The sequence below is a fragment of the Triticum urartu genome, unplaced genomic scaffold, assembly GCF_003073215.2.
Source record: "Triticum urartu cultivar G1812 unplaced genomic scaffold, Tu2.1 TuUngrouped_contig_4643, whole genome shotgun sequence".
NCBI lineage: Eukaryota > Viridiplantae > Streptophyta > Magnoliopsida > Poales > Poaceae > Triticum > Triticum urartu.
In genome coordinates, this window is record NW_024115248.1 from 3,067 (window position 1) to 14,228 (window position 11,162).

Consider the following 11,162-nt stretch of genomic DNA (forward strand, 5'->3'; position numbering starts at 1 on the left):
TGCAGGTGTTTTAAAGAAAGAAACCACGCTCACAGTTACGTACACACCTGCAAGAATATTCTCACGCACGGCACCTTATCAAAAGTCAAAAGGAGAATAGACCTCGCTCGCCACTTTTTTTTTACGACTGAAAAAGGGGCTTTATTAATTATGGAATAGTTGTACAATCGCTTGCCAGATAGCTCACAAGAGCAGCTGGAGGCACCTGCAGCCACAACTCGGTGATGTGCTCCACTCTCGACATATAGGCAAGGTGATCTGCAACTCTATTCTGCAAACGACCAACACGACGTACCACAAGTCCACAAGCTCCCTTTCTCTCATTATCTCCTGAATCTCCATTACAAGGTGACCTACTATAGTTTCAAACTCAAACGATGAAATGTATGACTTCATGCTCAAACTAAACTCCTGAGAGTTAATAGGATTGACATCTTACTATTGTCAGGAAAACAATATGTGCAGACTTGAAAACGAGGAAGAATAGAACCCGAAAGTTAAGCGTGCTCAGGTTGGGGTAGTGGGAGGATGGATGACCATCCGGGAAGTTAGATGATTTAGTCCCAGTTCCTCCATATGATCATCAAGATTTTTGCCCAGTCCTCCTCCTCAAGGGTAACTAGCAGATCAAAGAGCCATTCATGGCCTGTGTTTATAATCACCTCCTTTGCTGGGATATTCCAGACTTCCCCCATAGCATCCCAAACAGCGCTGGAGGTAGGGCACGCCACAACAGCATGAAAGTTGTCTTCTATTCCTCGACAGCACCTGGGACATTCATCCGGCACTCCCAAATGTTTAAACTTCATCACTTGTCGTGTGGGTAACCCATCCTTCAATAATCTCGCTCGCCACTTGGCTCAGTCCTCAACTGGAATCGGACAGAGATGCTCTCCTTTGGCCCTTACTGCTTGTTAGAGTATATAGACATATATTTGCATATGATAGATTATGATTTATAATCATCTCCTGCCTTATCTTTAGAAGAGACTTATTGTGCTCCAAGCCTTGTACTCTGTATAAAACGCCTGAAGGCCCCTTCTAACATCGTATCAGACTAACCGGTCCAAACCCTAGCCACCTTCCAATGCTTCTGCCCCGCGTGCTGCCCCCGGGGCGGTCGGCCTCCATGACTGCCGCCAGGGACTGCGCCGCCCGTACCTAGGGTTCTTCTGCCGGTCATATTGACCAGTGCCCAAGAGAGTTTTTTCTCGATTCTTTGATCCGGTTTTTTCTATCTCTCGCCGGTTACTTTGATCGGTGTTTTCTTTTTGGTTTTCCGATCTAAGATCTTTCTTTGCTTATTCATAATTCATTCAAATTATGGCACCTCAGATGGCATACACTGTGCGTCTCGCATGGCATATAGGCATATACTGTGTGCATATGTATCGCCGCATGGAGCACACATTGCTTAATAGAGACAGCGATCGGCTTGCAATATTAACTCTACGCCCACTTGCAGCCCGCAACAATATTATGTTAGAACTCCACTTGCAGCCGGCCACTAGAGAACATTTTTACATATCTACTAGCAGATTTTCTGGTATTTTGATTCCAATCAGATTAGGTCGAAAGATCAAGTGGAAGTTTCTAAATGCTTTTCTGGAGTAGATCAAACATTATTGTCCCAACTCTCAAGAAAAATAATAAAAGTGTTATTGTCCAGGCTATCCCCATCGCACCGCGTCAGATGGGCTTAATCTTGTCACCATTTGCAACATGTTTATTACTATACAATGCAATGACGCATCTTGCTGACAATACGTATATCATATAGAAGTACCACACTAGAGTCAACAAGGTCGCTTGACTAATAAGCTGAAGCTGTGATATATAATCGGCATTTGGCAAGCTAGCCAGCATTGTAAAACAACGCCTTAGGTGTTAGACAAAGGAGTCCAGCTTTTTCAAAAAATCATAATATCAAGATGATAGTAATTACATTCAGCCTCTGCAACGACACAATATTAAAATTTAGTTGAGATATTGAGGATGCACATAGTTAAGAAGATAAAACAGAAAGGGTAAAAAACTAAAAGAGTCACGCAACTAATGACACACAACTAAACAACTACACCACCACCAATGTCCTGCACAATAGACGAACCACATGCAAGGTTCTCCGAAGGCAACGCCTTCAGAAAAGGAACACCGCCCAAGCACCGATAGCATGATCCGGGTGTTGAATGCCGGATCTTGGGGTTTTACCCTAAAGAGCACGTCTGAGAAATCTATGCCTTCCAACAAAGGCGCAGAGCGTAAACTCCATCATTGACGGGTGCAACCAATGAATGTCAGACGGAGGAGTCCAGCTAATTGAAAGAATATCTTGCATCGTGCATCCATAGATGAGGACTATGTCAAGTCTTACTCTTGTGTCGAAGCTGACAATAATGGTAACAACATACATAGAAAGAAGGAAGACTCCACGTTGCTCAATTTTTTAGAGAAAGTTTCATCCCCGAATTCATTTACCAAAATTTAGTGTTCGTTACAGGCCCTAGCTAAGGCCAACTAACAAAAAGGAAAAGAATAGAGACGTCCCATGACCAAGAAGCCTCTCTCTAACTGGACGAAACACCAAAGCCTGCTGGTGTCCACCCACGCAGTGTTCAGGGATATGATCCGAGCTGGAGTATAGCGTGCAAGGTGGACGGGAATTAAGAAGAGATTTTTTTTATTCAAAATGGTGGAAAATTTCCACAACCTATAGATCAGATAATGACGAAAGAGCAAGTGGAAGTTTCTTTGCGAGTGCTACTATACTCCGAGGACGTACTTGATCACTATATTTATAAGCAAAGTCTTCCTTTCGAACAGACAATATTGTCCCAACGCTAAAGAAAAATAGAAAAAAAAAAGTGTAGCTGTCCAGGCCATCCCCATCTTACCGGGTAACACGAGCTTATCATTTGCAACATGTCTACAACACAATAAAATGACGTACACATCTCGCCAACAGCCGATAACATATAAGATTGCTACACTGGAGAGAACAAGGTCGCTTTTCTAAGCTATGATATATAACCGGCAATTGCTATCTATCATTGCCAAACAAGAAGCACCTAGCTGTTAGATACAGGAACCCCTCAAAAAAAAAGCTGTTAGATACAGGAGACCAGCTAATTCAAGGAAGGAACCCCCTGCTTTGGCTGCCATAGGTGTAGACTTTGCCAAGTCTAACTCTTGCTTACGATGCAAACGAGTAATTATAAACATGGAAAAAAGATGCCAGACTTTGTTGTGTCTTTTGTAAAGCAAGTTTTCTCTCCGATTTCTTTTACCAGAAACCAACGTTCATTACAGACCCCACTGGTACAGCTAATACGAATTGAAAAAGGAGCAAAGACGGGACGTCCCTTCAGGGAGGAGCCTATGTCTAAGGCTAGTCATAATGAAGAGTAAATTAGACTAGTGGCATGCACAATAGACTTGATTAGGACCTCTTTGCTGCTCCCTGGTAGCATCTTCTCCATCCATCCTTGTACATGCTTTCATATCCGTTCTTTGATATACGAGGAAGTTCCATTTTTCTCACGTCCAACATCCAATGGTAAACCGAGATATCTTTCATTCAATGACTCATTTGTTATCTCCAGTACACCTTTCGCTGTTGCTCTAACCAAGTCTGGGCACCCTTTGCCAAAAAAATGGATGACTTTTGGGTATTGAGCTTTTGTCCCGAGGCTTGACTGTCCAAGTCATTATAAATTTTTCCTCCGCTTGTTGGATTGCTCTGACTGTCCAAGTCACTATAAATTTTTTCCATAAGTTCATTATCAGAAAACGTCAGCATGACAAAACCAAGACGTGGCCTAGCTTAGCTTGTAAACAATACAATGGGAGTGGTTGGCAATCGGCCAGTATAGTCTATTTGAAACTGCCCTTTTAACACGTTTTGCTGATTGTTGAGCACTGAGAGCCACGGTCTCGCCGGATCATTTATTCCCAAAGTGGAGGTTTGGAAGGTCCCAACCCCGTGAATTACACACAGCACCTCCAAAAAAGAATGGTAGGTTTGCTCCTTGTTGAAGTTGTGTCGAATATAGTGTACAAGGTAGGTTACAGTTGGACTAGGAGTTGTATTGTGTTTACATAGGATGTGGAGTCGTATCCTAATAGGACACTTGTATTCTAGGCCTCTCATATATAGTGGGGGTAAACACACGATGTAACCTATGCCAACATAATAGCACCGGAACACGGGGAAGCCGGCGGCATGTGCCGGTGTCCAAGGCGACCGAGTGCGGTATTGTAGCGGTATCACGGGGAGGAGCGCCCATAGTCATGCCCCGGGGATGTAGCCATATCGGTGAACCTCGTTAACAAATTTCGGTGTCGTGCTCGTGTGATTGCTTGGTCCTCGAACGATTGACAGTATGCTTCAGATTTATTCTAACAAATGATATCATGAGCTAGATTGTTCAGAGGTCTTGATTTGTTGATTGAAAGGAGGACGAAGAGAACATCGACGGAAATCTGTGAAAGCGATCGTAATACGGGACAATATCGTCGGCGAGTTGCGAGCTAGAGGCAGAGTTGGTCATGTTGTAATCTTCAAGAAGCAATCGTATCGTGGCAGCAGCAGCGTACATCGGAAATCCTCTGCGTCGGCGGGCGACATATACGTGGGTGGTCTTCACAGATCGATATGAGTCGTGCAGCAGTGGGACACGTACAGAGGCAGCAGCTGGGGCACCCGGCTGGATTTTGGGCTATGGCCCATGCGGGGCAGCAGACCAAGCGCAGGTCGGTTCAGCGGAAAGGCGGAGGCGCGTGTACGAGGCAGCCGGAGGACGAGTGCTGGTGTTCTCGGACATGCAGACTTGCACGTGTGAGATTTGTTTGGCGAAAAAAAAGTTACGGCACAAGGGCTTAGTCTGATCGTGATGTTGTCATGGAAAAAGAAAAGAAAAAGAGAGGCCAGCTACACACGTGTGATGAATCAGGTGTTTGAGCTAGTTAGCTTTGTTGATCTGATTTGGTGTTCACACGGGAAGGCTATGTGGACTTCACTTTGTTTTTCTTTGTTGGTACACATTTGTGTTTGGATGGAGATGGTCACGGTGACGACTTGAGGAGTCTGGAATGTGTCTGCAGTCGAACAAGTTTGGCTGGGTTGGACTAGATGGTCTGACGGATCGACGCAGGTCGGTTGGTACAGAAGACGGCGGTGGGATCGGCGACGACGACATAGGAGCGTGATGCTGATGGTGACCGACTTCTGGGTGTGAAAACACGTGGTGCACATGCCCGAGGTTTGTGTGGCTTCGACAAGACTATGGCGCGGGATTGATTCATGGTGGTGTATACACGGAGCTTGAAGTCGATGAGGCGCAAGGGTGGACTGAGCATCTACCATGGAGTCATGTTGAAGGTGGAGCTGGAGTCTGGAGGACTTCACTCGATGCTGATTGAGGGACTACGGTGTAAGGATCCGGAGAATCGAAATCTATTCAGCGGGAAAAAGCGAGTGACATGCAGTTCGGACTAGAGCCCAGTGGTCTGATGAAAGCGTGAAACTCGTCATCGGTCGGTGATGATCGGTGGTACTCTGCAGTGGGGGTTGAGTGGTGTGGTTTCGCGACCCTTGAGACTCGACCGGGACAGCGGAGACTCGACGCAGACGGGCCAGGGCTCTGGTGGTCATACATGTGGTGAGACAACTGCGAATTTGACTCGGGATGACTAAAAGCAAGGGTGAAATTTCTTCAAGTTTCAGACAGGCGGTCAAGAAAGGAGCGGTGATGTTGAGTTTAGGTAACTCTTATGTGTGACACCCAATATGTGAGTTGTTCACTTTCACGCAGGTCAATGATTAGTGTGTGATGGCGTTGAATGAAGCTCTGGAAGTTGGGAGCATACACTAGAGTAAAGAGGAACTTAATTTTGCTCGAGTGTTGACAGTGGTCAAGAAAAGAAGGAACTACAAGTTGCAGATGGAGTCATATGGAGTCTTTGGAGTAGCAGCGGTACTCATGGGATAAGCTCAAGTCCAATGTACATGAAAGTTTGACGCATGGACAAATCCAGAGTGGTGGAGAATATTCGTCAAGGTGGAGTTTATTGGAGTTGTGTCGAATATAGTGTACAAGGTAGGTTACAGTTGGACTAGGAGTTGTATTGTGTTTACATAGGATGTGGAGTCGTATCCTAATAGGACACTTGTATCCTAAGCCTCTCATATATAGTGGGGGTAAACACACGATGTAACCTATGCCAACATAATAGCACCGGAACGCAGGGGAAGTCGGCGGCATGTGCCGGTGTCCAGGGCGACCGGGTGCGGTATTGTAGCGGTATCACGGGGAGGAGCGCCCATAGTCATGCCCCGGGGATGTAGCCATATCGGTGAACCTCGTTAACAAATCTCGGTGCCGTGCTCGTGTGATTGCTTGGTCCTCGGATGATCGGCGGTATGTTTCAGATTTATTCTAGGACTTTGCTAACTTCCGGATGGCAGGATTTTAACAATAGGTGCGGACGATTCGCAGATGTCAGATCCGAAGCATGCATGCAGGAGGCCATAATAATTTTGCATGCGCGTGAGATTCCTCTGAAATTTAAACTTTAAAATGTTTTGTAGCATAAACCATAGCTCCGATTGAAAAACTGCTTTCATATAAAAAAATTGTCGCGACGAGATCTTTAAAACTAGATCCCATGTTGATATGTTCCGACGACCTTTTTTTTCAGGTCGAAAGTTATTACGCCTCTCCTACATAAGTTACCAATGTGCAAGACATAATTTATCATGTTTTTTAATGGTTCCCACAATTTTTTCTCACGTGCACATGCATGAATACAATAGAGGGCCAAAAAAATTTAATGTCGACCACAATTCTCCCTTTTTAGAAAATCCAAAATGTTTTGTAGCTCGAAACGACGATGCCTTCAAAACTAAATCCCATGTTTCTATGTTCCGAAGATTTTTTTATGTCAAAAAGTTACCACATCTGGGGTAACTAAGTTATAGATTTGTTGTGTATATATTACCATGATAATGGGGAGGGGGTGTTTTTCAACAAAATAAATCCTCTGGTCAAAACAGTTACCATGCCAGGGCGAAGAAGATTATCAACTCTGGTGGGCATATATTACCATGATATTGACACATGGTGTTTTTCAAAAAAAAATCCAGGGTGAAAAAGTTATCACGTCTAGGCTAAGTAAGTTATCATCAACCCTGTCATGTGTATATTATCATACTGTTTTCATAGAATTACCAGAGTATGTTTTTCAATAAACTTTTATCTCGTGGTTAAAAGTCACCGTGGTGTTTGTAGTGAGTTATCGGCTTTGTACTGTGTATATTACTGCGCAATTTGCATAGAAATTTTCGGGTATGTTGTTTTAACAACTTTTTTTCCGTTGGTCATTAAATTTTCTTGATGTTTGTACATTAGTTATCAGATCTCCTATGTGTATATTATCATGCTATTTACACCTAAGTTACCGGGTGTATATTTTCCAACTACTTTTTTTCTTAGGTAAATAGTTACCGCGACGTTTGTATGTGAGTTATCAGCTCTGATGTGCATGTATTATCATTCTATTTACACAGAAGTTATCGGGGCATGTTTTTTAATACTTCCTCCGTCACGGTTTAGAAGGCACAGTTAAATTTGCGTGCGTTTCCACAATAGACAAGATTTAGGGCGCTTTGCATTTATTTCTAGTAGCTAATTAGTACTCTGATATACTATTTCTATATGCATGTGTAGTGTGAATGCTATTTTTTAGCCCATCCCACAACCAATAGATAACCACCTAGGTCCCAGAGAATTTCCAAGCGTGCCTTCTAAACCGTGACGGAGAGAGTAACTTTTTTTCCGAGTAAAGAAAAATTTACCGTAATATTTTGTATGTGAATTATCATCTCTTTTGTGCATATATTATCATGCTATTTACACATAAGTTATAAAGTATATGTATTCCAACAACTTTTTTTCTCATGTCAAAAGTTATCGTGGCATTTGTACGCGAGTTATCAACTCTGGTGTGCGTGTATTATCACTCTATTTACGTACTAGAAGTTATGGGGAGGGGGGCGAGGTATGTTTTTCCATAATTTTTAACCCGTGGTCAAAAGTTACCACGGTCTTTCTACATGACTAATAGCTTTCTTGTGCGTATATTACCATACTATTTACACAGAAATTATAGGTATGCATTTTCAATAAAATTTTGGCCAGCGCCAAAACTTATCGTGGCGATTGTACATGAGTTATCAGCTATGTTGTGCGTATATTATCATATTATTGACACCTAAAATAATAGGGTATGTATTTTCAACAACTTTTATCTCAGGATCAGAAGTTATCATGATGATTGTAGGTGAGTTATCATCTATATATTTTTAACAAGTTTTATCCCAGCATCAAAAGTTATAGAGATGATTATACGTGAGTTAAGTTCTATTATCCGTATATTACTATGCTATTTGCACATAAGTTATTCAGGTATGTAGTTTTAATAACTTTTATGCCAGGGTGAAAAGTTATCGCGGCGTTTGTACTTGACTTATCAGCTATGTTATGTGTATATTATCAAGCTATTTATACATAAGTTATCGGGTATGGTTTTTTAGTGACACTTGTCCCGATGTAAAAGGCTACCACAATGTTAATACATAATCCATTAGCTATGTTCTATAAATCTTCATGAAGAAAATCTCATAAAACAAACTATGCAGGTAGTCCAGAAAATAGTCATCATTAGGTGTGGATATAAGTACAACACGATGCTTCATTCCAAACGAAAATCGTGCATGGACCAGGTGGTTTGCTCCCCCGTGAATGGCCTTGTGGTCTGGAGTTCGACTCCAGCCGCAGTCATTAATTTTTTGCATGCAGGATTCCGGGTTTCTCGCACATGTCGTCCACGCCTGACGCGCAGTATCCGCATGCAGGATTCTGGGTTTCTCACGTTGTCCACGCCTGACGCGCAGTATTGTTTAAACCGCTAGCGCTAAATGAGACCGTTAGATGCGGATCGAACGGTTAACAAATCGTGTGGATCTGTTGCAAACTGCCAGTCGGTAGGAATTTAGCTTTCTCGTTTATTCTAACACTCCTGACATCTTGATGAGCATAAAATAGGCCAAACAATATGAGTGACAGACCAAGTATTGTAATGAGTAGTCCAATAATCAGGTAGCTAGTGCATACTGTGTTTCTTCTCTCCAAGAGATGGCGGGACATGGGGTCAGATCCAGTGTTCCTCCAAAAGAATGTCCATGTTGCCTCCAAATGAGACGGAACTGTTATTTTCAACAAACACTCCGTGTCATGGCACACCACCTTGCAAATTATTATCAGACAGATCCAGATGGGTGAGCTGCCTTAAGCCGCCAAGCTCTATTAGGAGGAAGCCCCAAAAATTGTTTCGCTGAAGGATTAGGTATTCTAATAGTACAAGATTACCAAAAGAACCTGGAACTTGACCAATGAAATTGTTGGAAGAAAAGTTTAACAGTCTTAGCCCTGAAATATTGCCTAGTGAAGCAGGAAGATGACCTTCAAAATTGTTATTGTCCAAACAGAGATGTTTAAGATTCAGGAGGGTGTCACCAAAGTTCAATGGCAGTGTTTTCCCAAGCATATTGGAATATAAGTATAAAAATTGGAGAGAAGACTGATTATATTTGTACAGGGTTTCTGGGATTCCACTCGATAGCATATTTCCACCAAGGCCTAAATAAACAAGAAATGGGAAAACTCCCGTCTCATCAGGAATAGTTCCCGTGAGCTGATTATCAGTAAGCACGATTTCTTCAAGCTGACTGCTGTTCTTTAGGCTTGGTGGGATTGTTCCGGTGAGATTATTTGAGGAAAGCCATACTTCCCTTAGATTGGATAGGCGAACTATACCAAGGGGAATTTCACCCATTAGTAAGTTGGCAGATAGGTCTAGGATCCGTAGCTTGGAGCAGTTTGTGAGAGTATCTGGAATCGTCCCTTGCAATGAATTGTGTCCCAAGTCAAGGTATTCCAGTCTATGGAGACGGTTGAGAGGAGGTAACTCGCCGGTGAAGCCATTTTGGGACAGGTCCAGTGTCCTAAGGAACGTTAGGTTGCCAAGGGAGGGGGATATCCGGCCCAACAACCCTCGGTCGCTGAGGTACAGTTTAGTGACTCGCCCCGAGCTGCAGTGGACGCCCTCCCAACTGCAAAGAGGGACACTGGCTTGCCAAGATCTTAAGGCTTGTCTTGAGTCGTTAGTGATTCCCGCTTGAAATCTAGCAGCGAGATCATGTCCGTGATGTTACCATGGACGGTCATCAAGGAGCAGCGAATGCTGCCGACTCCACAAGAAATCAGCAGCAGCGACAGCAACATAAAGATTGGGGCGAGCCTTGTCGCTTGACTAAGGGCCCTATCACCTGCAAAGAGTGAATAAAGAATAAAACATTGTGCATACTATGTTTACTGCAAGATTGGTCATTGTGTGCATCAATCGATACACAAGCTTGTATCTTGTTTTCAAAGAGGAAAAAAACTTATGAGTAGGTCCAGTGGCGGAGCTAGGGCGACTGGCAGGATCCATCGCTCCCCCCATGACCCAGTAAGTGCAGTATAATGCCCCTATTTTCCTCCAGATTTTAAGAAATTTTATGAAGATTACCATCATTTGGCCCCTCTCATCAATATTATCACTCATTTGGCCCCCCTAATCGATTTTTCCTAGCTCCGCGCTGTGTAGCTCATGAACAATACTAGTAGGTTTTGTGAGCTTGCTCTCATGAACAATACTAATAGGTTTCATGGTCCGATGAGGGAAAATATTAGAAGTAGAACCCATGTGAAAAATATTAGTTTTGCCTTTTGCGAGATTTTTATGTTTGGCAACAAACAAGATGGAAGAAGCAATATTTTTTTTCAAAAAAGGCGGATTTTATTGGTTCAAAATTGAAGCATCAAGAGGATACATAACACACTGAGCACACACCCGGTCTCTGCGTAACTAAGATGCACATAGCCAACCGAACACACACACAAAAACACACACGGAAGAAGCAGTACTTGAATGAGTAATCAGGAGGAGGAGGCACCTTTGCCCAAGAGAGAGGTAGCTAGGGTACCTTTGCTCGGCCGGATCGCACGGAACGGCAGCCCCCCCCGCTTGGTTTTTTTGCCACCGGGCCGGCGTTGAGGGTG

The 11,162-nt window shown here is 43.3% G+C and overlaps 1 pseudogene; it reads right to left on the reverse strand.

Annotated features, from left to right (window-relative positions):
- Positions 1-8,728: 8,728 nt before the first annotated feature.
- LOC125528114 lies at positions 8,729-10,424 on the reverse strand (annotated as a pseudogene).
- Positions 10,425-11,162: the final 738 nt, after the last annotated feature.